The sequence below is a fragment of the Triturus cristatus genome, chromosome 3_1 (assembly GCF_964204655.1).
Source record: "Triturus cristatus chromosome 3_1, aTriCri1.1, whole genome shotgun sequence".
In the NCBI taxonomy this organism is placed as follows: domain Eukaryota; kingdom Metazoa; phylum Chordata; class Amphibia; order Caudata; family Salamandridae; genus Triturus; species Triturus cristatus.
Genome location: NC_140583.1, coordinates 1,034,514,305 through 1,034,538,044, shown reverse-complemented (window position 1 = coordinate 1,034,538,044; position 23,740 = coordinate 1,034,514,305). Strand labels below are relative to the sequence as shown.

At 43.6% G+C, this 23,740-nt stretch overlaps 1 protein-coding gene across 3 annotated transcripts in view; it reads right to left on the bottom strand.

Annotated features, from left to right (window-relative positions):
- ZRANB3 (zinc finger RANBP2-type containing 3) overlaps positions 1 to 23,740 on the bottom strand; it is a 615,617-nt gene that overhangs the window by 483,229 nt on the left and 108,648 nt on the right. For all 3 annotated transcript variants that reach the window (XM_085645762.1, XM_085645761.1, XM_085645763.1), the window contains exon 2: positions 9,746 to 9,840. The gene's annotated coding sequence lies outside the window, so the exon portion shown is untranslated. The remainder of the gene's footprint in view (positions 1 to 9,745; positions 9,841 to 23,740) is intronic.

Sequence of the window (23,740 nt, the reverse complement as noted above, 5' to 3'; positions counted from 1 at the left end):
AGCTCAAAAGCTGTAGCTATCGAATGCTTTGATATCCTCCTCTTAGGGTTATTGCATTTACATTTATCTGGGAAAAAAAAATATGTATATATTATCTACTGGCGGTCGCCAGTAGATAGTTCTAGTTAGGACAGTGTTTCCATAGGAAATCTGAAAATTCTATTTTGAATAACTTTGGCGCCGGTTGACGAATCCTCGCGAATTTTTCAAAATAGGTGGGGCGCTCCGCTCCGCTCCTACCCTGAAAGTCTCGGGGTGATTAGTCAAGCGGGGGTCGAGAAAAAAGGGGGGGCCCAAAACGCGTTTTCCCCATGCATTTTTCCATAGGGACCTTTAGTCCAAGGTACAGCCCGAACGGCTGAACACAATTATTTGAAATTTAGTAAAGAGAAAGTCCTCAGGTCAGGGATGTGCCTTTTGAATATCTGGAGTCAATCTGTTCAGTAGTTCCTGAGAAAATTTCAGTTAAAAGTACATATAGATCTATAGGCGCGCACCGTGCGCGTACGGTAAGCATACCGTACGCGCACGCTGACATGCGCGAGCGTAATTCTGATTGGTGGTTACATGACAGTAAACATTCCAGTCGGTCGAAATCAGGAAGTGTTGCCGCCATTTTGTCTCTCGCAGTCTGAGGCAGTGAAAAACAAAGGTGGAGAATGTGAAAAGGGGGCAGGGTGGACAGTTCCTAACCCCCTAGCCTTTGTCAGGGGGTCACTGAAGGACCCCCAAGGATGAAAAAAACATTTATTTTGTTATCGAAAAAGCGTGGGATGCGCACACTGTGCGCGCACGGCACGCACAACGCAACGTGGGTGCTCGGTGCGCGCACGGTGCGCGCACGGTGAAGAACCTGAAAAAAATATATATTAATAAATACATAACTTAGCATTTAAAAAACCGTACAAATTCACTTAAAAGACCATAGGTTTCACACACGTTATAGTTAGGAATTAGCATTTAAAAAACCTTGCAAATTCACTTAAAAAACCATAGGTTTCACACGTTATAGTTAGCTGGACATTTCCCTCGCAAAAAACCAATGAAATTCCCCCGTTATAGTTAGTGCAGGCAACTATAACTCACGCGACCGCAATCCTCTGCCGATGACGTCAGATATTACATCACTGTATTTAGACACCTATTTACCCATGTCTTCTTCCATTAATCTTTAGCTATACATATATTACAAATATTTATTTTTCAGAAAGACACATATTTAATCAGTGATGTAATATCTGACGTCATCAGCAGAGGAATGCGGTCGCGTGAGTTATAGTTGCCTGCACTAACTATAACGGGGGAATATATATATTGTCATTTTATCACAGGAAGATTACCACAATGAAGCTTTCAGACAGTTGAATGATAGAGAATGTTACAGCCGCACGAACACGGCTCATCTCAAATCCATGTACCAGGAATATTATAATAAACTTGCTGGCTGGAGGAAAAAAGATCTTATCAGCGAAGATGAATTTAAATTTTTGAGAAAAGAAAATCCTACAATTCCTAGTATCTATTTCATCCCTAAGGTACACAAGGACATGGTCAACCCGCCAGGAAGACCTATCATTACTGCAAAAGAAGACCTTCTTGAAAACACTTCCATATATATGGACTACTTCCTTCAGGATTTTGTAAAGGAACTGCCATCGTATGTTCGCGATACAAGTGACTTTCTAAGGAAAATTCAGGGGTTCACTTGGCAAAAAGACTTTCTTATGCTGGCTCTTGATGTTTCCTCGTTGTATACTAGCATCCAACACACTGATGGTATCAATGCAATTAAATTCTTTCTTGCACAACGTGAGGTTGAATTTCAGGCACATAATGATATGCTGATATCCATGATTGAGTTTTGTCTCACACATAACATTTTTATGTTCAATAATCTGTTATTTCAACAGACCAGAGGTGTAGCCATGGGGGCCAGCTTTTCCCCCAGTTACGCTTGCCTACACATGGGCTGGTGGGAAGAGCTGGTCCTCAACATTAAGTACCAACAGGTTATGGAGAACAACATTGTGATATGGCTGCGCTATATTGACGATTTATTTGTGATCTGGAAGGGCAACATTGAAGGGGCGTTAGAGTTTGTCAACAACTTAAACTGTAACCATCGCAATCTACACTTCACGGTCAATGTCAGTGACACTACAGTCAATTTCTTGGACACACAAATATATGTGCTCAATGATAAACTAGAGACTCGATTATACAGGAAAGAAACAGCGGGTAATTCTATTCTTCACGCTCAGAGTTCTCACCCCCAGCACCTCATAAAGAGCATTCCATATGGAGAAATGCTCCGTCTGAAGCGAGTCTGTAGCAACAGCACTGACCTAATAACTGCCCAAGAATCGAGTAAAGCCAGATTTCTCGCAAGAGGTTACCAACTCAATGTCATTGATTCTGCCATTTCCAAAACTTCCGGTATAGATAGGAACATTCTTCTCCAAGACAAACGCACTTTGACACACCTTGAGACCTTAGACACCACTAACTATACTAAACTCAAGCCTGATTTTCGCCTTATCATGAGTTTTAGCAAACAACACAGGGCCATACACAAGATCGTGCAAACCTGCTGGCCCTTAGTGTTATGTGATCCGGTTATTGGACCCCTGCTACCGCAGAGGGTGTCCATTACCTACAGTAAGGCCCCATCCATGAGGGATTGTCTGGTGTCGACCGACCCAGAGATCATGGAAAAAACCTCGTGGCTGCAAACTCACAAAGGCTTTTTTAGATGCAGAACTTGCAAAGCTTGCTCTCATGGGATCAACACACTATCCTACACCACCCCTTTTTGTCAAACTGCATTCAAAATTACCAAACTCCTGACATGCAAGACCGAATTTGCCATCTATGTCTTGATTTGCCCCTGCAAACTCCAATACATAGGGAGCACTAAACTCCAGGTCCACAAGCGCATTCTTCAACACCTTCGCGCAATCTCGAATGAAGATAGCACTTATCCTGTGGCCAGACATTTTAAGAAATTCCATCAATCTAACAACAAAGGTCTCAATTACTTTGTAATCGATGCCGTACCTCCCAGTAGAAGAGGTGGAGACCGTGAATACAAACTCAGAAAACTCGAGACAAGATATATATTACAACTCGACACCAAGCACCCGAATGGCTTGAATGTGACTGAAGATCTGTACACATGCCTGTAGAATACCTGGTCCATGGTCTCCCATTTGTTATTAGCAACCTCACATGTTAGCCACAATATGACTCTCATATATTGTCTACTGATATTCTATCTCTATTATATTTTATAGGTTACTGACACTGTATTTTTACTGATTTTACGGTAGAATTTTAACCTGTTTTATCCTTATTAAGTTTCAAGTTTCTATTTGTCCTTAATGCGTATGGTTTTTTATCTATATACTTATATATTTATATAGCCCATATTTATATATTTATATATTTATATATGCACTTTTGCTATTTTGCACATTCATACATCTTCCACGTTATTACGAGTGGTGATGTATCTTGATTCTTTACAGGTTTATGTTTGCCATGATATTCACATGACAAGCACCTTCAGTGTCTCCAACCTTACGGACATATTTTGTCCTTATTTTCACTATACATTTATGATTATATTGTATAGTGGTTAATATTCATGTGGGTCCTTTACTAGTTGCTCTGTCACTGTGACTGACATATTTAATGGTGATGCCATGCCCCCTTTTTTCTGTGGGTTCTATTCCAGGGTATTCACCTTCATACGACTATGATGGGAACTTCACCCATACTTAGTCATAAAATTCCCTTGTATTTCATGCAGATATTATTCTTGTTACGCTACTTGTCACAGTTTTAAAGTTTTATCATGTCTACCAGGATTCACTCCCAGCCCAGGCTTGCCACTCTCTATTTTACATGAATTATGAGGCTGAGATTGTTTGCATTTACCCATGTGGATGTATCAGCTATCTCCTATACACTATAAATACTGATTACTACATGCCGGCCATTTCCACTAGTTGGGGTAGAGCTTGGTTCATTTACCACCATTATTTTCTGCTCTATTCCAACAAGAGGTTTAGGTTTTGAATTTTTTATTGTATTTTGAATTCTACACTGCTACTGTGCACATGATTGACGGTTTTACCCCAAGCTGATTGATAATTTGAGAGCATTATGTGTATCTCTTCTATGTCTATCTATTTTCTGACCACGTGGGGTATGACGCATGTATGCACTGTCACTTCAAATGTATGCACTTTATGATACTATGTCGAGTGAACAAGGCTCTCCCGAGCCGAAACGCGTATCGACGACTTCTGGACAATAAACACTGCAGGCACTTACTTCGGGTCTGTGTCCATCCCTTGGTTCTCGTTTATTGGAGCCGTGTTGGAAGAAAAGGATATATATATATATATATATATATATATATATATATATATATATATATATATATATATTCCATTAGGTGGGGTGTCCAGTATATATATATATATATATTTTTTTTTTTATATTTGCCTGGATTTCTGGATATCGTTCTAGAGACTAACAGGTACAGACCGCTATATTTCTAAAGTCTTAATAAAAATCCAAGACCGAAAGGTTACTGCTTCATTTTTTATTCAATTAGCATCACCAAAGTTACTGCAGACAAGTGTCCGCCCCGGACGCGCTTCGATCGCATAAGCGATCTTGATATATATATTTTGTATCAGGTTCATACACTACAATTAATTTAGAACTATGGTGCCTGGATTGCATTGCGTCTCTATGGTTTCTCAGCTACCCTCTCTTCTTTGCACTGGCTACCACTGAAACGCTAGATTCTCTTCAAATCCATGTGCTTAGTGCGGAGAGCAGTTTCTACTTCTCAATGCTTGCCGCAACATTCTAGATTTAGCTACTACCAAAGCATCAATTCAAAGCTGTGAAACAAAAATTGTTAACAATGCCCAAGATTTGTTATCGAATAGATAGATGCAGGGCCTTGCCTGAACCTGATACTACTTAATGGAATCCCCTGTTTTTCTTCCTTCGAGCAGAGCCCAACCTTGTGACGTTTTGCAAGCTTTTGAAAACCTGGCTATTTCTTGTTAATCTGCCAATGATACTTTCTTAACCTTCAATTTTCTGTTGCCTATTTACTGTATTTTTGAGGATTTTGCTCAGCACCATGAAACACAGTTTGGGTGTACACTTTACAAGTCCCAAATCAAAAAATAAAGTAAAAGAAACCATTCCATTTACAAAACAACTTCTCCGTCTTTAATTTCTGACTGCCACAGAGATTTACTTTTATTTTTCTAAATTTATGGTTGGATGGTTTAAAACCCTATACTCAAACGGGGCATTCAATTTTCATTGTAGCACAATAGATATTTGGTCAAAAATTAATTCATCATCCATGTAAAGGAGACAAGTTACGAAGGGTTCCTACATTTAAGAGAGGACGAACAGGCTGAAAGCTGAGCCAGAGGGAGGTCAGCTAAGTAAACTCCAAAAAGTAGCAGAGCCAATATCCAGCTCTGACGAGGCCATTCAGGGACAAATGGCCCTATGAGTAGACTTTGACCTGGGCCCAGATTACCTAAACGCAACACTCTCAAAATAGAGAGCATTCACCTCGGAATATCCAGTTGCTTCAACCCAAACCAAAGCATCAATCTATTAACTAGGTCAAATGCTACACAGAAGTCAACAATGTAGCAGTATAAAAGACTGTTTACCTAAATAGAGTTATGTTTTGTTGATCATACCGAAAAACGAAAATCCCATTGTTGAGTGGCCATTTGTAAGTCCCCCTTGCCCTATAGAGATTAGATTTGTCTCTCGGCCCTACTCATTAATATGGAATAGTAAACGTTTTTTTACAGAGATTTCAGCTACTACATCTAAGAGATGTATTATTCAACAGCTAGAAGGCAGAGCCATGTCATCGTTTTGAAGACAGGTTTGACTACAGCTCCTTTCCAAGGTTCTGGGACCACCCCATATAATGTTTTCCAGTGAAAAAGTAAGAAAAACTTAACACCCCAATAATCTATATTATTTTTAACTATCAATGATATACTATCAGGCATTGCTGTCTGCGACAATTTCATAGCAGATATTTTCTGTATGTTTTTACTGCTATCATTTCCATAAAATTAAGCTCAACCTCATATCTTGTAGGAGTAACTGGATCATTCATAGGGTCATATAAATTAACGTAATGTAACCATTACTCCCATTCTGGGACCTCCTACTCTGGTTTTACTGGAGTTTCCTTTGTAGGAGTTTTTACCAAATGCAGAAAGGCTCAAACATTACCAGAATCCAGAATCTCACAGGGACTTGTCCAGTTCGCTTTTAAGACAAAATAAAAATGTTCCCTTCTGGGAGATTATGATGACTTTTAAAGACATACCTCAGTCAAGGTTAAGTTTCCAATGCTGTTCCATGCACATCACTTCTGCACACAAGATGAATTTATACTGATCAAGCCATACCAAGAGCAGCAAACTCTGTGGTTGCACAATGGCTTGTTTATCTGGAGTAGCACATTGCAAAATATTTAGGCATGCAGGAATTTACAGAAATGTTATCAATCACACATTTTGTCTTGCGAATGATAATACGATTTAGGAATTATGTTAATTTGAAAATGGACGATTTCCACTAAGTACTGTTCATCTATCCTCGTACAGATTTTCTTTTAGAAATCTACTGCCCAAAATAGCCCTCTTTTGGCAATTAAAGGGTCATAATAGGCACTAGGAAAAGCACACAAGGGCCATGGGTCACTCCCATTAAGTTTTTTTTCTCAATTCTAAATCAAAACACTTTAATTAATGGATGTGCACAAATATATAATTTACGGGGGGCGAGGATGCACCCTTGCGTACGGTCGACAAATCAAGCACAAACAAATAACCAGGTTTCCAACTGTAATAATGGCGATAGACACCCATCCATGTGGAAAATGCAGCTAGCATATCAAAACAGACAATATTCTGTCAACAGTCTTCATAATTTGGTGGGTAAAACCAACTATGAAAATCTCTTGCAACCATGGGTGAAAAGATTTTCATCAGACCAGAACACTAACAAATTCAATTGCATTGAGTCCAAGTTTATACCATTGGGAGAAAAATAAACAATTAACAAAAATAACTGGGAAGTGAGACCTGCATTTGCTTTTGTATAGAATTGTACTAATGCTGTCAGCTACCATATGCATGGTATGGATAGAGAAGTGACAGTTTGGAAATCGTGGTTTAGAGGAGCGTTACCAACCCATCTGAAGTATGCCTCCATCTATTTGAAGCGGTTATAAGGTCAACCACAGTGTAATCCAGTACTTGAGATCTATCTATGATCCAGGTCTCCTCAAGCAATTGGATGTCGTAGTATCATTTGATCGTTACAACAATTCATGGGCATGTCTATAACCATGAACATCCCAACACAGGAGGCTCAAATACACAGTGCGCCCACATTGTTAGGATACATCACTCAGACTGCTCTTATCATTACCCCCTCTGCCACATTAGTGGAGCAAACGTATTGCTTACCAAAGGCTTGTAGTTATTTCCATAAAACCAGATACAGATAATCCCATTAGTCAAACCACTGACCACTCTTGATTTTGGTAGAACTAAGCTACTTGAGGCTCCTTAGATCATTAATGTTTGCAAGATAATCCTTCAATACTGGTTTGGAAAGGGAATTCAGAGAAAAATGAGCTCCCTAGGGAGAGGGGGGCAACCATCAATGGCAATACAAAGATGGGTTGACAATATTATTCTCCGCGATTAAAGTCAAGCCTTCAGAAATTAGTTATGACGCAGCTCGAGAAAGGGCATTTTTTTATCCATAAGATCCATTGAATCTTCACTATCTAGTGCATTTCCCGAGCTCACACTCAAAATTACTTGAATTTCTTTAAGGCCCTGGTATGTAAATCAGAAATACCTGGTCTGTGAAATGTCACTTGGGGTATCATAGGACCCTCTTAAAAAATGTTAACTTCTGCTGCAATGAATAAACCACATCTTCATTTTATATCTGATTTACACGACCTACATTTGTGATTTAGTTAGTTTCTTCTAGGACTCCGCTTTCATCTGTGACCTTATTACTTCAATATTAATTAAACCATCTCCACTTGGATCACTTCTCTCTCTTTTATATCTTTCTCTGTGACCCTTCTTCCAGGTCTTTTCTTAAGGGTGTGTTTGTGTTTCAGCAAGTCTCAATCTCTGGAGTAACTTTAATGATTTTAAAAGGACTAACAATAAAAAATTTGACTTAAGTTCAGGTTCTCCTACATTTGCACAAGGGTCTGTTTTCGGCCCACTAGTTGTGGATTCAGCTCTGTCAAACAAATCTATTTTAATTATTTCACGGCTTGCTTTTTACACTGTCTAATTGACTTTAGAGAACATATGAATAAACTGTTCCTATCTGATAATCCTTTTCATCTCATTAAAATAATTTTCTTCTTAGATTCCTCTTGAAATATATTAGTAACCGTTTCTAAACCGTCATGTTCTTAGTGTTTACTCCTAAATTATAAATTATATATTTCTTACTTAACCCACTCTATTTCTTTTTGTAATTTCTCCCTTTGTGTTTCAGCATGCTCTATAACATCCTGACCATTCTAAAAGAGGTTTCCTTCAAGGTTTTTTTGGTTAATTCTCAGATTGATCCTTATCAACTACTTCAAAAGCGAGAAAAAGTGTCACAGAAATAGATTATCGTGGTAAGAAGTGACAACGTTAAACCGCACCTGGTACTGTACCTTTTTTTCAAAGGCAAATATTAAAAGAGGGATCACAGTTCTTGCCTTTTTGCTTTCTTCTTGTGTAAAAACAAAATGCTCTTTTCTGTTAACCTATTAACTTTTATTCTAGCTTATGCGGGGGCATCTCACTATTTACTTGATTCTTACTTTGAAATGCATTTTGAGAAATACGTTCTTAATTATTTTGCTGAAATCTCTCCTCTGAATTATATAACTATATGTTCCGGTATCACAAAAAGAACTTCCTGGTTACCTTGGTGGTAGAATAATATGGTGAGACTTCATTTGGTGATACCCATCTACCATGAAAAAGAATTAGTTGAGGTCACCTAACTAGTTAACATGGAGGGGTTTGAAAACTATCTGGAAACTGTCATAGGTCTTACCATACCCATGGAACATGTGGAACAGATGTTCCATGGGTATTTAGAAATTCATCACAACATCTCAGACCTCAATAAAGGTCACTGGCACTCAGATTCCAGTCACGCACCTTCACACTTCTGCACCCTCTCATACACACACTCAGACTCCCATTGTTCCACCTTGGAATCTTGCAAGCTTCATGGGCACACAGATCCCTTTTTCTCACAAAAACCCTTTAGTTAAACTTAATTTAAAGGGCTAACTTTACAAGTATGTTCCAATAGTGCCCCTCTCTACAACACCCTTCAATCAAATGGTGCCTTTCCCCTTTCGGATAAACCCCATTTAGCCCTCCATTACTGTTTAAGAAGGACTAAAACCTTTGTGGTGTTGCCTATGTTGAAATGCATTCAGATGGAGCGAGCACTCATGAGATTTCACCTAGAGAAACATCCTTTTCGAAATCTCACAAGATATCATTCCCCAAAATCTTGGCGCCCATCTTGCACGCTGTAACATTTACACCGTGCCTAACATGCAAGAGGTTGCTTGGCTTCATGACTAGAAGAGAACATCAACCAGAGGTAACTACTCAACTGATTTCTGGTTGCAGTTTCAAGCAACCACTTTCTCCACGCCCAGAAGGATCCGTTCAGTGGTGGTGATACAGGACTTTTCACAAATCTTGGCTCCTAGAACACATGAAAAACAGAAAAAAAATTTAAAAAGCGTAGATATCAATATCTTGAAGCTTTTCAAAGGTCATTACATTTTCAGGCCAAGTACATTTGCATCAGAAAAGTCTATGTGGCGGGTTCCCTAGAATCAAGGATAGTTTATTTTATGTCAAAGGTTAATCAGCAGGTTTTAAAACTACAGAAGCATCCAAACGAAAGAAACATTGAGAGGTTGCACGAGAGCCACATCAAGAACATTTATGAACCAGTTATTCTTGAAAAGTGACATTGGGTTACGTATGTTAGAACTTTGGTAAGGACATTCTGATATGAACAATTGTTTTCTTTTGTAAATCCCACTAGGGAAAGTTATATACATGAATGGGTAAGAAGACATACAGAAGAAGGTCACAGAATTCATTGAGTGCAATAGCCCAAAATAGATTTCTGAATCAGGGCAACTCTATCAAGGAACAGACCAGGAAGAACCAGGTCCAAAGGCAAGACGAGGTTACTTCCAGATTCTCATCCCAACCTCCTATATCTTGCAGGATTGCCATTTTCATGCAGTGATGTATTAGCACTGAGCATAATTTCCTTGGGAGTGGGTGGATCAGCATCACTTTTGCAGAAAGCCTAGTTGTCAGGTAAGAGGGACCTTGACCAGTCTGACCACAGGCGATGCAGACTAGGTGGTGGTGTTTCCATGGCTTGCCAGTTAGCTTCTGGGAAACCAAATTCGTAGGGTTCTGAGGCTACAGGTTTGTAAAGCTAAACTTAAAGATACTGGGGGAAGTGGTCTGACAGGAGTAGAGTCTGCCGCTTCATCTGATAAAAACACAGAGCACCTCATTCAGTCAATACTTGAAAAGGATTGACAAACAGGTAGTTGCTTAATCCTATTGGTGGTGGTGTAGAACCATGAGAAGGTTGCAGGATCGCAGCAGGGTCACAGGCAGACGGGAATTATTTGAGAACAGCATCAAATGAAATGGCTATCACACCCCAGAAGGTCTTTTCCCATAAGGGAACCCCAAGAAACCCTGAAGTGGACCTGAAGAGGATGTTCACTTGACAACAATGTGGGGATGTCTGTCCTTCCTTTGGACAGATAATTGGTTTTCAACCAATAATTAATCTTAAAAACTTAGCATTGACTTGTGACTGTTCGCTAACCCTTGAGAAGCCAGCATGTTTTTCTATTTTTTTTTTCTTTAAACACTTTATGGAGCCACATTTGTACCACAGCATGCCCAATAAATCGCAGTAATATCGCAAAACGTTATCATTTAAAAGGCATAAAAGAGAACAAAATGCTTCATACATCCATCACAGGACCAACCAGTAGCCCACAAGTAGGGACCAAGAGTCTGGGAGGTAGTCAAGCAGGAAGGGATGCCGGGCATGGACAAAGCCAACAGCCAAAACAAGAACTCCACTCATCCAGTCAACATTACCACCACTCTCCCACAGCTCACAGGAACCATGGCAGAAGTGACTAGCGAACTATCAGGTGATGACATTATAGAACACCAAGAATGTACCTGGCACCCTCATTTTCTATAGGTCCAGCAAACAGCTTCAGCAGCATTTCTATTAGAAAAGAAAGGTGTCTTTCCCTCATGCACACTGCTCAACAATGTCAGATACGGGACCAAAGCGCCTCATGACTTATTTAAATAAAATCAAAGCCAAATAGCCTTGCCTATGTAACCTTACTGAGATCTGAGAAAAGCAGTATCCTAGCTTCCCGAAGAGATGATATATTTTTCTTTACTGCCGCACTGAATGTTAAGGCATTCTCAACAGTGTTTTGCAATTACACAAGAAGTGTTGCATCTCCTTTCTTAGTTCCAAGCGGGTCTCTCATGCTTAGTCTCACCACTTTTGACCACTCATACTATTCTGGGAGCATAATTCTCAAGCACATCTGATTCTAGAAATCTCAAGACCATTCTCTTCAGCTTATCTTCCGCCTGGAACTTTGGGTATTTCAAGATGCACACCTTTTAAATTTTGCTCAAATTGTTCAATGGAGGTGACAGCACATATTGGAAACTCTTGGGAGAGGATCCCAATCCTTAACTAAGTCAGACAGAAGTGAGACAACTTCATCCTCTTGGTAAGTCACATTGTGTAACTTGTTCTTGTTATCTGTGAAATGCAGATGCAAGGTTTGCAATTCATTCACTGCAGACACTTCTTTTTCATTTTGCACGCTACCGTAAGAATGAACTCTATTATTTCTGCCTTTCATAGTAGGGGGCTTAGGGCTAAAGAAGTGGTCTTCTTTGGGCTTTGGCTTACCTTTCACATCTTTATTCATCATCACTCTTGTGCTTCGTAGGGGCAACTAGGTAGGAAGACAGACAGAACATCTGCAGTCACACATGCTGTTCAGATCCCTATGCTGACACATGGCAGGGGATACAAAAAAGCTCCTCGCTGCACTCCTAGCCCTGCAGCCACTTCATGTTTTTCCTGCAAACAGCAAAGGGCTAAAGGGAAACACAACCCCCAGTGTCTTGAGCTGCTATGATCTAGTGTCAATGCCTCTCTGATCTGATACTCTGGGACCGGTCAATCAGAAATGGCTTCCTGGTACCACACCCTCAACATTAAGTCGCAATATAAGATTTCCCATTAACAAACAAGGAGCTTGACTAAGTAGTTATGCAAGACATTTATTTTTAAACTAAACTTCTGATTTCTTATGATGAAATCAGAGTGAAACCTACAAGGCAAAGATTGGAAGTATTGTAGGGACACCTCAACATTTAATCCTCTCCGAATTTATAAAATAACTTTATCCAAATTAGCTATTAAAATAATGCCTGCTCATAAAAATAGGTACTTGCTTCTGGTTCAGGATTCTCTCGCCACTGATGGTTAGATTGGAACTTTCAAAAAGGATATTGCTCATTAGGGTGGCATACAAATGTCAGATGATGCCAGTTTTTATAAGAGTTTTGGTATTATTCCTAGACGTGCAATGTGCTTTTCTACTTTATGTAGCAGAAATCTTTTTATGAAGGTTTCCACAGGTCAAAATAGGATACTACATAAGACACTAGTAGATTCACAATGAATTCCCTACGTCATCATGATTACAGTTTTACAGAAACAGGATGCAATATGACAATGTAAACATAGAGCAACCAATGCCGACCAGGCACAACAGGTTAACGAGGGAGCGCAGTGGGCACAGTGGCTATTCATGTGTCCTCTAGAAATTGGAATAAACGTTCCAGGCAAACAGTAAAGCTCGGGGAAGTACATCACCGGACCCCCTAGAGACTGTGCGAAGGGAGAGAGTCCGGGGGTCGGGGGAAGAGAAGAGGTAAAATGAGGGAAGGGGTTCAGAGAGACACCACTATTGGACCTACTTCACTTTGTCAGATAATCATCTAAGTAAAGAGTTGGAGTGCTCTGAGCCTGGAAGGTGTAAAGCAGGAGTGTTCCAGGCAAGTGAAATAATCAAGCAGTGGTTGCCAAATGCAGGCAAATTTAGTGTTAGTGTGCGCTATCTTGTGGGATAGGAACTTTATGGCCATGACATGCCACAGGCGCATGAACCATTGGGGGCGGAGGGAAATGCTAGGAGCTGCTTGGCAGCGCCTAACATGTGGCGTATGAAGCGCCAATCAATGTGAGTCATTGCCTCCAACTCTATGGGACGTCAGCCTAGGACAGCTGTGTTATAGGAAGCCGGGAGAGGAAAACCTATTGTGCCTTTATTATGGCAGAGAACTTCCCTCCAATAAGTTGTTATAAAGGAGCATGACTACCATATGTGAAAGAAGTCCCCGGGAGCCACGCCCCACCGCCAGCAGAGGTCAGAGGTGGCAGGGTAAATTGCACTAAGGCGGGTTGGTGTGTAATACCACCAGCTTGTATGCTGTCTTGCACTGCAGTATGCTTCTATAGGTTTTAGGTATGTCCGTCCTGCGTGTCTCCCATTACTTCTGGGAGATGCACTCAGCAGTGTCATCATGCCCTTGCGATCGGTATGGGTGGGTTGCGATCGGTATGGGTGGGTCCTGACCTACGCTGAGTGTTGAAGCAAGTGATAAGTGCACAATATCAATTCCCTAGTACTATCATAAGCTCCGACCAGTTCCCTTTAAAGGGGGTGTATTGCCACGTCTCGCTCTGGCCATTGGAAGGGTGAAGCGCCCAGTGACATAATTGACAATACTGAAACCTGGCCATTTAAGGGACCTGGAACTTTGCTTTGCATTGGTCAAATGTCTCTATTGTCTCGCCCTCAAACAAGTCATGCAAGGTAAGGCATTCGCCCTCCTCCCAGCTGAGAAATGAGTGTGCCTTGAGGGCAGGCGTAAAATCCGGGTTTCAGGCAAGTGGGGTATTTGAAGAGGGGTATGTGGTAAGTCCCCTTTTGGGTGCTAGCTTGTCCCATATCTACAGGACAATTTTAGTGGGGTGGCAATGTAGGTGCTTTGTGGTCTAGCTTGATTATGGAGCCAGGCAACATCCCACAGGGTGCAACAGGCCATAGCCCGACCCATGTGGAACTAATGTTTCTCACTTTCGCGGGCTACCCATTCAGAAATGTGATGTGGCAGAGATGCACCACCTAATATTATTTGATAAGGTCAGGGCAAGCCAGGCCTCCTGGGTGCCTGGGAAGCATCTGCACAGCGTTGGAAAACCTAAGGCGTTTGCCTCCCCAGATTAAAGAGTGATTGTCCAGCTGAAAGATTAGTATGTCGTCCTGCAGAATAGGAGTGGGCAAGGACTGGAATAGATACAGGATCTTTGAGAGGATGGTAATTTTGACTGTATAAAGTAGACCCAGCAATGACACATGCAGTGGTCTCCACCAGCGGTAGTCCTGAAGGATGGACTTGCAGAGCCCTGGCCACCTAGCTTGCATCCAGGAAGCCAGAGTTGGGATAAGATTAAGGCTGAGGTAGTGGATGTTTCGAGGGGTCCATTGGAACGGTGCTGGAGACTGTAGGGTGGGGTGGTCTGGTTTGAATATCATGAGATTCAGGGCATATGATTTGGACATGCGGACCTTAAAGCCAGAACACACTTAAAGGCTGTGAGGGCAATTATCATAGCGGTGAGGGAAGTGGCAGGTTGGGGAGGGTAAACAAGAGGTGATCTGCAAAGAGACTAAGTGTGTGTGGGCGTCCCACCAAATAGGATGCCAGTGATGGACTATATCTGTCGTATGGTGAGGGTCAGGGTTTCCACCGCCAAAGCAAACAGCAGGGGTGAGAGCAGACACCCCTGCCGAGTGCCTCTTGCTAGGTATATTGGTTTATTTGCTGACCATTGACTCAGAGGGGAGACATAGGAGGCCATGATACGAGTAATCATGCCGGACCAAGGCCAATCTTCTCAAGAACCGCCCGCAGGCGAGCGTGAGATGGCAGGAGGAGATGCTGTGGCACTGGGACTACTCCATCAAATGCGCAATTTGACGAATGTTGTATGCCTGTTGTGGATAAAGCCCCCCTGATCCGGGTATATGAGACCAGGTATGAGCTGCTCTAGCCGATTTCCCAGGATTTTAGTTAAAATCCTAGTGTCCGTGTTCAAGAGAGCGATCGGGCAGTAGGAGGTGAGATCTTTACCGGACTTGGGTATAAGGGCAATCTCAGCTGCCGCCATCGTTTGAGTGAGACCCGAATTCGACATGAACAAGTTGAATAATTTCAACAGGTGGTCTTGAAGGAAGGCTAGAAAAGCTCTGTAGAAGGAGACCGGGTGCCCATCCAGGCCAGGCCTCTTGCCAATAGGGAGCTCCCTCAGGGCCCGCTGCAGCTCAGCAAGGATGATGGGGCCTTACAAGAGATCAGTGTGCTGTGGCCCTAAAGTTTCCCATTTACAGGCGCTGAGGTAAGAGTCTATGAGATCTCAGGGAGCGTCCTGGTAATAGCTGTGGAACGCCTGCGGTTTCACTTGTTCGGTGGTAACCCATGTGGAGTCCCAGATTCTGACCTTTGCTATGTGGACTCCACCTGCTGCGGTCACAACTTGCGGGCGAGGAGCGCACTGACCTTGTCATAGAGCCGTTGCTTTAGCGCCAAGAGAGATTGCTCAGCCTTATTTGTCCTATGGGTTCTCAGTTGGACGTGAAGCAAAACGCTGGGAGGGAGCTGACTGATTAAGGAACTTAAGGTTCTTGATTTCAGTAGTCAATCGTGTCTTTACCAGTTGGGCCTCCCACACGTGTGCGATGGGGATGGATGTCATGACACCCTCGCCACACCCTCACGCCCCCTGACCCCACTCCATGGAGGCTTTTATTCCATCCCAGAGAATGTGTGCCGAAGTCCCGGGGATGTCATTTAGCTCAAAGTTTTCTCTGCAGCATCATCTGGGTCCCTGAGAAGGTGCGAGGGGAAGCGCCAACACAGCCTGGCCCATCTCTGGCCCCCACCATGTGTCCATATTAGTTCCACATGGGCATGATCAGAGATGGAGATGTCAGAGATAGTAATGGACTCCAGATCGCGAAGCAGGGAGTGGATGAGAAAAGGGTACTCTCTGCAGGACTATGAGGTGTGGACATGCGAATAAAAGGAACAGTCACATGTGTCAGGGAGTCTACATTGCCATGCATCTATCACACCTAAATCAGTGAGGGTCTGTTTAAGTGCGGCAGACATCGTCCCATTACATTCAAAAGAGGCTCTACTACGATCCAGCTTAGGGTCCAAGACATAGTTGAAGTCTCCACCCACAACTAGGTCACCTTTCTCATGTGTCAGCTGTTTCCGCAGGTTTCTAAGGTATACATTTTGTAAATGGTTGGGGGCATAAACACTCAGGAGGGTAAGCAGGCGGGTGCTTCGTTGAAGGGTTAGTTTTAGATAGCGGCCTTCCCTATCTCATACCATGTTCAGTAGTAAAAGCCCGGCTTGCACATGATCGCCACCCCCGCTGTTTTGGTTGAAGCATGCGCGGGGAAGCGTGTCGGGTATTTCGGATGGGACATGTGTAGGGAGTCCTCCCAAAGGAGGCGAGTCTCTTAAAGGAAGATGACATCGCAATACTGCAAGATAAGGTAGCACCATATTTGTCTTGCTTATTAGGCAAGTTCAGGCCCTGGGCATTAAGAGAAAGTAGTTTAGAGTGTTGGGTATTAGCCATAGCGCAGGGGTATAACTGTCAGATATCGCAGACCGCAAGGCCCAGCGAGTCCAGCCAGGGAGCACTCCCTACCTGCTTGAGGACTATGAGCTAAAGCAGAGGTTTTGTGGCCAGCCGTGGCTAGAAAGGTGGGTGGGCTAACATGCCGGGAAGGTAGTTTCAAGGCAGCAAGAAACTGAGAGTGCATATAGGCCAGAGCGTGTGGGGGGAGGGGGTCTCTCCTTGGGGTATATCTGATCTAGAAAAATAAAAATAAATTTAAAAAAACAACAATGGGTCAACAGGGCCTAACAGTCCTATTCAAGTCCTGATCAAAGTCGTCACTCCCCGGAGTAATGACTCAAGGGGGTTTGTCAGTCGGGGTTACTTGCCCGCCCAATAGGTACCATTACCACCGGGTCAGCAGGTATGAGTGTCATCAAGTCCTTCTGGCCCCCCAGACCCTTGCCGCCAGTAGAGGATAGGTTCGTATCACCTGTTGGGATAGGACTACATCAGTCAGGTGCCCAGAAGCCATCTAGTCAAAGGAGCGGCCAGTGAGAGGAGTCATTGTGTGGTCAACAGGGAAGCATATGGGGTGCCTTGGATTGGAAGCAGTGGTCCTTGACGCCTCCTGAAAAGCCAGGGGTGGGCTCAATGCCAAGGTCACGGGGCAGGAGCCACTCCATTTACAAAGCCTCTGCCGCCTACTCCAAGTTGTTGGATGATATGAGGAAGAAGATCAGTGTTACAAGGAGCCCGCAGCAGAGAGGGCCAGGGAAGGGTCCCAATCTATTTTCCAGCAGTGCTGTATAAGGTCTCGTTTGGTTTCCTGGGAGTCGGTGTTAGTCCAGTCAGCGGGTAGGCAACATGGACCAGATGGGTCGCAGTGTCTCCTACGTGGGTGAGTGGTGCAGCGTTGAGGCTCCAGGCTACAGGTCGGTCAGAAGACCCAGGAGCTGCTGTGTGTCTGTCAAGGAACGGAGAAGCAACGTGTAGTAATGAAGGTCCACACCGATGGGATGTAGTTCAAGATGATTTATTGAAGTAAGTTACATGTAGAGGTGTTGTAGTGAAGCAGCCCCACCAGGAGCATCCTGCCTCCTGCTCAGCCCATTCTCAACTGTCACACTACACCTCACAGGCACCCAACATTCCATTACGCATCATCACTAACATTCTATGCAGCACACAACACATTCACACTGGCTGAGCAGGTGGTGCAAATGGCAGAACATTATCATGAGCAGGATACTACATATCCCCCTTTCTTATACAACAGAAGCATAAGTCCTGTACTTTAAATAAGATATAACAATAAGAACCCGGGAAAGGGATAGATGAGAGGAACACTAATGCAACAGAATAAATGTAACAGAAATGAACAAATAGAAAAGAGCGAAGAGATAGGTGGAAGAAAATGTAAAGGAATTGATGGATAAGTATACACAAATGAATATGAATCATCCTCTCCATCTATGTGTTTCAAACAAGTAGAATAAAGTGAAAAGATAAAAGAAACCACAAATAAGCAGATAGACAAAAACGCACCAAGGGCAACCCCCAAACACGCCCACTGGCCAGGAAGGCATGCAGGGAAGGAAGACATAGCACGATACAAACTGAAGACAGGCTTTACGCCCAGACACCCAACGTAGAGGAGAGGGGATCTCCTCCGGAACATAGGAGAAAGCAAAACACACAACGAGGGAAAGGCTAAGGACAAAGGAAGAACAACAATATAATATAGTCCAGGTTCCAAGGATGAAAAGAAATAGTAACATCACAAGGAGAACTGAACAAGAGAGAAAACAGAGAAGAGAAGGAAATACAAACAGTATCACTCATCCTCCCCCATTTTCAAAATGAGATATAATACAATGGTAGCATAACGTTATAAGTAAAAGAACAGCAAAGTCTAGGCATAGACCAAAACAAAACTGTACCAAAGCGGGGAATTACTCATGTAGAGGATAGTGAAGAGAACTATGTAAATGGGAGAGACACCCATCAGGACAGCCCTCAAGAGGATAACCACGGTCAGTGATGGGACACACAACCCATAAGACACACTCTGTGAAAGTGTAATAATGTACCACACGTACACGTGGATGGGAATAAAACCCATGACCTACCCCCGACATAAGGGTGGTTAGCTTATGTAAATGGAACTGGCACCCAAGAAGAAACACCCTGTGTAAGGGTAATTATGTAGAGCAAAAACGTGTAGATGGGACTGAACCCCAAAAAGACACACCCTGTGAAAGGGTAATACTGTAAAAAAACAAATATGTGTAAATGGAAAAGACACCCATGACCTACTCCCCCCCCCAAAAAAAAAATGAGGGCGGAAGCTAATGTAAGTGGGACTGAAACCCAAGAACTACGCCGTGACAAGAAGAAGGGAAGAAAAGGTTAATGGGACTGGCACCCATTACCTTCCCCTAGGACTAGGGGGTAAGTAACTAAAGAAGATGGGAATTCAACCCATAAACTAATACCGTAAGTAAGGGTAAACACAACTGTAACAGTATAAATGGGGGAAACCCATTGAAGTAAATGTAAAATGTCCAAGTGGGGCTAGTACCCATTTCCGTTGCCTAAATAAAACAAAGAGACCGTTCCCTCATGTAAGGTTGTGTAAGTGCATGAAGCATAAGTAAACGGGCAAACAGTGCTCCTAAAACCATCAAACGTAGGATATGTAAAATGCCATGGAATGTAAAATGTGGTGATTACGTCCACAAAGGCACAATAAACATGAAGCGAATAATGGCGGAGACCATTTAAGACTTTTCCAGATATGATGAAATGTACTTTTCCGGTTGAGGTGTGCGTGTCACCGTAATCCTGTGTCACACACTAGAGCGTGTAAGCAGACAGGGTTTGCAAAGATAGCAAATGGCTGACAATGACTTGTTAAAATGTAAAATCTGATTTTCATTTTTTGATTAAGCTGTGCTTCATCCATTTTCACCCCTGCCCTACTTTCAGCCTGGCTCTCTTTTTCACACCGCATCTGTATAAACATTAAAGAATTGCAGGTTGGGATATTGTAGGCAGTGTAAACATGCAGAGTCCGCTTGCTCAAAGGTTTTCAGGCAATGGTTAATCCTCAAGTAAAGTTTACTCAATAGCATATCTTGTTGTTAAGTCTTAGGACGTAGCAATTGCACAATACAACGAGATTGTCAATTCTTGCCTTGCCTCGTTTATGTGTTCTTTCCAAAGCTCTATTTACCTCCTTGTTTGTGATCTTCCCTATAAAAACCCCATGTAACCATCGTTCAAATGTGCTCTCTCCTTGGGTATCTTGATGGTACTTGTCGGATGGAGACCCATTCATGAATGATTAAATAAATGACCTCGCTCCAGTGTTGTTTCCTCCTTACTTGATAAGAACCCGTGGCGAAGTGGTGTGACCCTGCACCAGCAGATTATTAATAATTTGCTCCACAGACTTGAAACACCCAAGGGCACTGGAAGCTCATAGTAGAAGTCAAACGTGTATTGTGGCACCCAAATACGATATGGAGAAGCAGATACAGAGTGAGTCTGTTGTGGGCCCAGGAAAACAAAGTTTCAAGATGTACTTACTATATTCACCACCCGTTTGTTTAAGTAAATTTATAGCAGCACTTGGGAAGTGCCAGCGTTCCGAAGCAAAGATGGAGAACACCCATAATCGTTGACGACCTTCATGGATGAGGCCAGGATACAGCATAAACACAGCGGTGCACCGGAAGGCATGGCAAACGAGTGAATCAGAGATCCGCTGGTTGCGTGCTGCTGCCAACCACAAGATGGCGGCAAGCACGATGCGCTGTGCAGGATGGCTCCCAGTGCATTCGGGCTCCAAATAGTGTCACGTATGCCAAACTGACACAAAGGCAGATCTCGTCATCAAAGTGGATCCTCGAGGTGACGCGTGCGGCATTGAAGATGAGGTGAGATGCGTGCCAAGACTGTTAAAACCGTTAAGATCCCAAACCACAGAGCAGCGGTTAAATGGCCACGGGAGCCAGGTCTGAGATGAAAGAAACTGTGATGAGGAAAACCGACTCATCAAAAATGTCAAGTTCCCAGAGAAACAGACACAGAGCAGGCAAAGTGCGAAACGCCACAACTTCCATTTGATGAGGAAGAAAGTCAGTCACAACATAGCCATTGTGACAGACAAGACCAAGGACAGCTAGTAGGCACACACTGGAGCAAGTCCTTATGTTGATGAAACGCCACATAGTTAGAATAGATATCCAGACAAAAATCGTGATCCATAGCTTGCGAAGTGACAAATGTGCACATGTAGTCTTCCTGCAGCTACACGTCTCTCTATATACTGATGCACAAGGAAGGAGGTTGTAGCCAGAAACAAACATCCCATTGTAGAGAGAAATTATCAGCACTGTGTCATTAAGCATGGAAAATAGTGGGCAGGGACCATTCCTTCTATTCTCGTTGACAAGCAGTATGTCGGATGGGAAATGACAGAATCACTGCTAGTGAAATTCAAAGTTCAAAGAAAGTATTCCAGATGGGCACAGCACGCCTGGGCTAAGGCTGTCAGATGACAATTACACTGGTGAGGCTGAGAGGTGTAATGCTTCATCTTTTCATGTTTCTTTTTGACATCTTTGGATTTCTTTGAAGAACTTCTTTATTTATCGTACACGTCTATGTTGTTCTGTGTAGAACTTCCTTGTGTCTTGTTAGCGGTTTTCCTTTTCAGTGGATACCTCCTCTTGTACATTGTGTTGCCAGCATTTGTAGGCTCTTTATTTTGGTCCACCTTCAGGTCTTCCTTTTAAATCCAAGTCCCTGAAATCTTGTTGTAGCACATAGGTAGTCACCAACTCGTTGCCAAAATAACGTAGTAATGAAGGTCGACACAGGTAGGATGTAGTTCAAGATGATTTATTGAAGGAAGTTACATGTAGAGGTGTTGTAGTGAATCAGCCTCACCAGGAGCAGCCTGCCTCCTGCTCAGCCCATTCTCAACTGTCACACTCCACCTCACAGGCACCCAACATTCCAATACGCATCATCACTCCAACATTCCATGCAGCACACAACACATTCACACTGGCTGAGCAGGTGGTGAAAATGGTAGAACATTAACATGAGCAGGATACTACACGACGCCTGCCCTCCCACGAGAAGAGGATGTCAAATGGATGGCCCAACTGGTAACAAATGTTTCGTTTTCTTAGCATGTCAGTGACAGGCCGGAGGTCCCTGCTGGGGCTCAGGATGATGTGGGAGAGGTCCTGGAAGAGCTGCACAGTGTATCCACAGATAATCAGGTCAGCCTTGTGCCGTGACACTTTCAGAGTAGCGTTTTTGCTGTGAAAAAATGGACCCACATTGGGATGTCCGGGACGGCGTCAGGTCGCCCCGGGGCGGATGCCATTGGATGTGCCCTGTTCAGCATCGGGAGAAACTCATCATCTCAGCGAATCGTCTGCAGACAATCTGCTGTAAAAGCCACTATATCACTGCCCTTTGCCCCTCTAGGCACCCCCAGGACACTGATGCTGTTGCGGCGACTACTATTTCCCAGGTCCTCCTGCTTCATTTGGAGTTTGATGTGCTGTTCTTCCAGCTTCGTCACCCTGCGGCAAAGCATTTCTTAATCTTCTGATCAGGCATCCACTGTTTGTTAGAAGTCGTCAACATATCTCCCAAACATGTGGACTCGTGGAATATCTTGGATGCAGAATTGAAAGACTGTTTCAAGGGAACTAATTTCAGAGCAGATTTCTGGCAGGAAGCAGTTCATATATTCCTGAGATATTGTCACTGATGTAATGCTGGCTGCTGTACTGTTAGAGGATGATTTAACAGCTCCATGTCCACTGGGTTGCCATATTCCAAAGTGGTGTAGCTGGATTGTTTTGGTAGATCCAATTGGCATATCTTTAGCAGATTTGTTGTGAGGCATGGTAGTCACCCCAGAGGCGCTCAGGAGGGATACTGGTGGTGTCAGTTCAGAGCCACACCATCGCCCCCAGGGTAAGCCCTTCACAGCGTTGGCTTTGGGACGGTACGGAAGCGGGTGTACAGCTCAGCGGGACAGCAGAGGCAAGGGGCCAGCAGTCCCAGGCTGATGTGATGTAATGTAAATGTAATTCATAAAGCGCAGCTCATGCCGAGGGCGTCTTAGCGCTCTGCATGTCTTGGCTTGATGCAGCAGAGACCCACCCATCAGTACAATGGGGGGCCTCTCAAGGGCGCAGAGCTCGCAGGGACCAGCGGGGGGAAAAAGGAAATAATCTTCCCCAGTGCAGCCCTCAGCCACGAGCCCCACCTCACATCTGGGACATCAGGCAGGAATGGCCGCAGATCAGGCAAATGGTCAAAGTGCCCATGGTTATACAGGGCTCAGTCAATGGGACACCTCCAAAATCTACAACCCTCACAGCCAGTCCAGGAGAGGCGTTGCCACGAGTTCCACATGCCCAGAAGGCCAGTCGTGACAGGTGCACGAGTTCAGTGGGAGTGGGGGCCCTCACACCCCAGATCTCTCCTGTGACCACAGACTTTTCTCCATCCACTCTTCTCAGGCGTGGCCCCCGTCACAGATGTCTCGGGCCTTTCCCCCACCCCAGCAACGTAGCATAGCAGGGAGCAAGGGGGTCCCTGCTTCCCTCATAGCGCCCCCTCATCCTAGTCACAGCTTTTGTCAGAGGGGCCCGGGGGTGGGGGAGGCTGATTCGGTGCCGCAGTGGGTCCGCTGCTACTGATGGGCCAATCCAGGGGGGCGCCAAGGCCCTACGCTGGGACGCAAATCTCTCACCCCCCCGCCAGG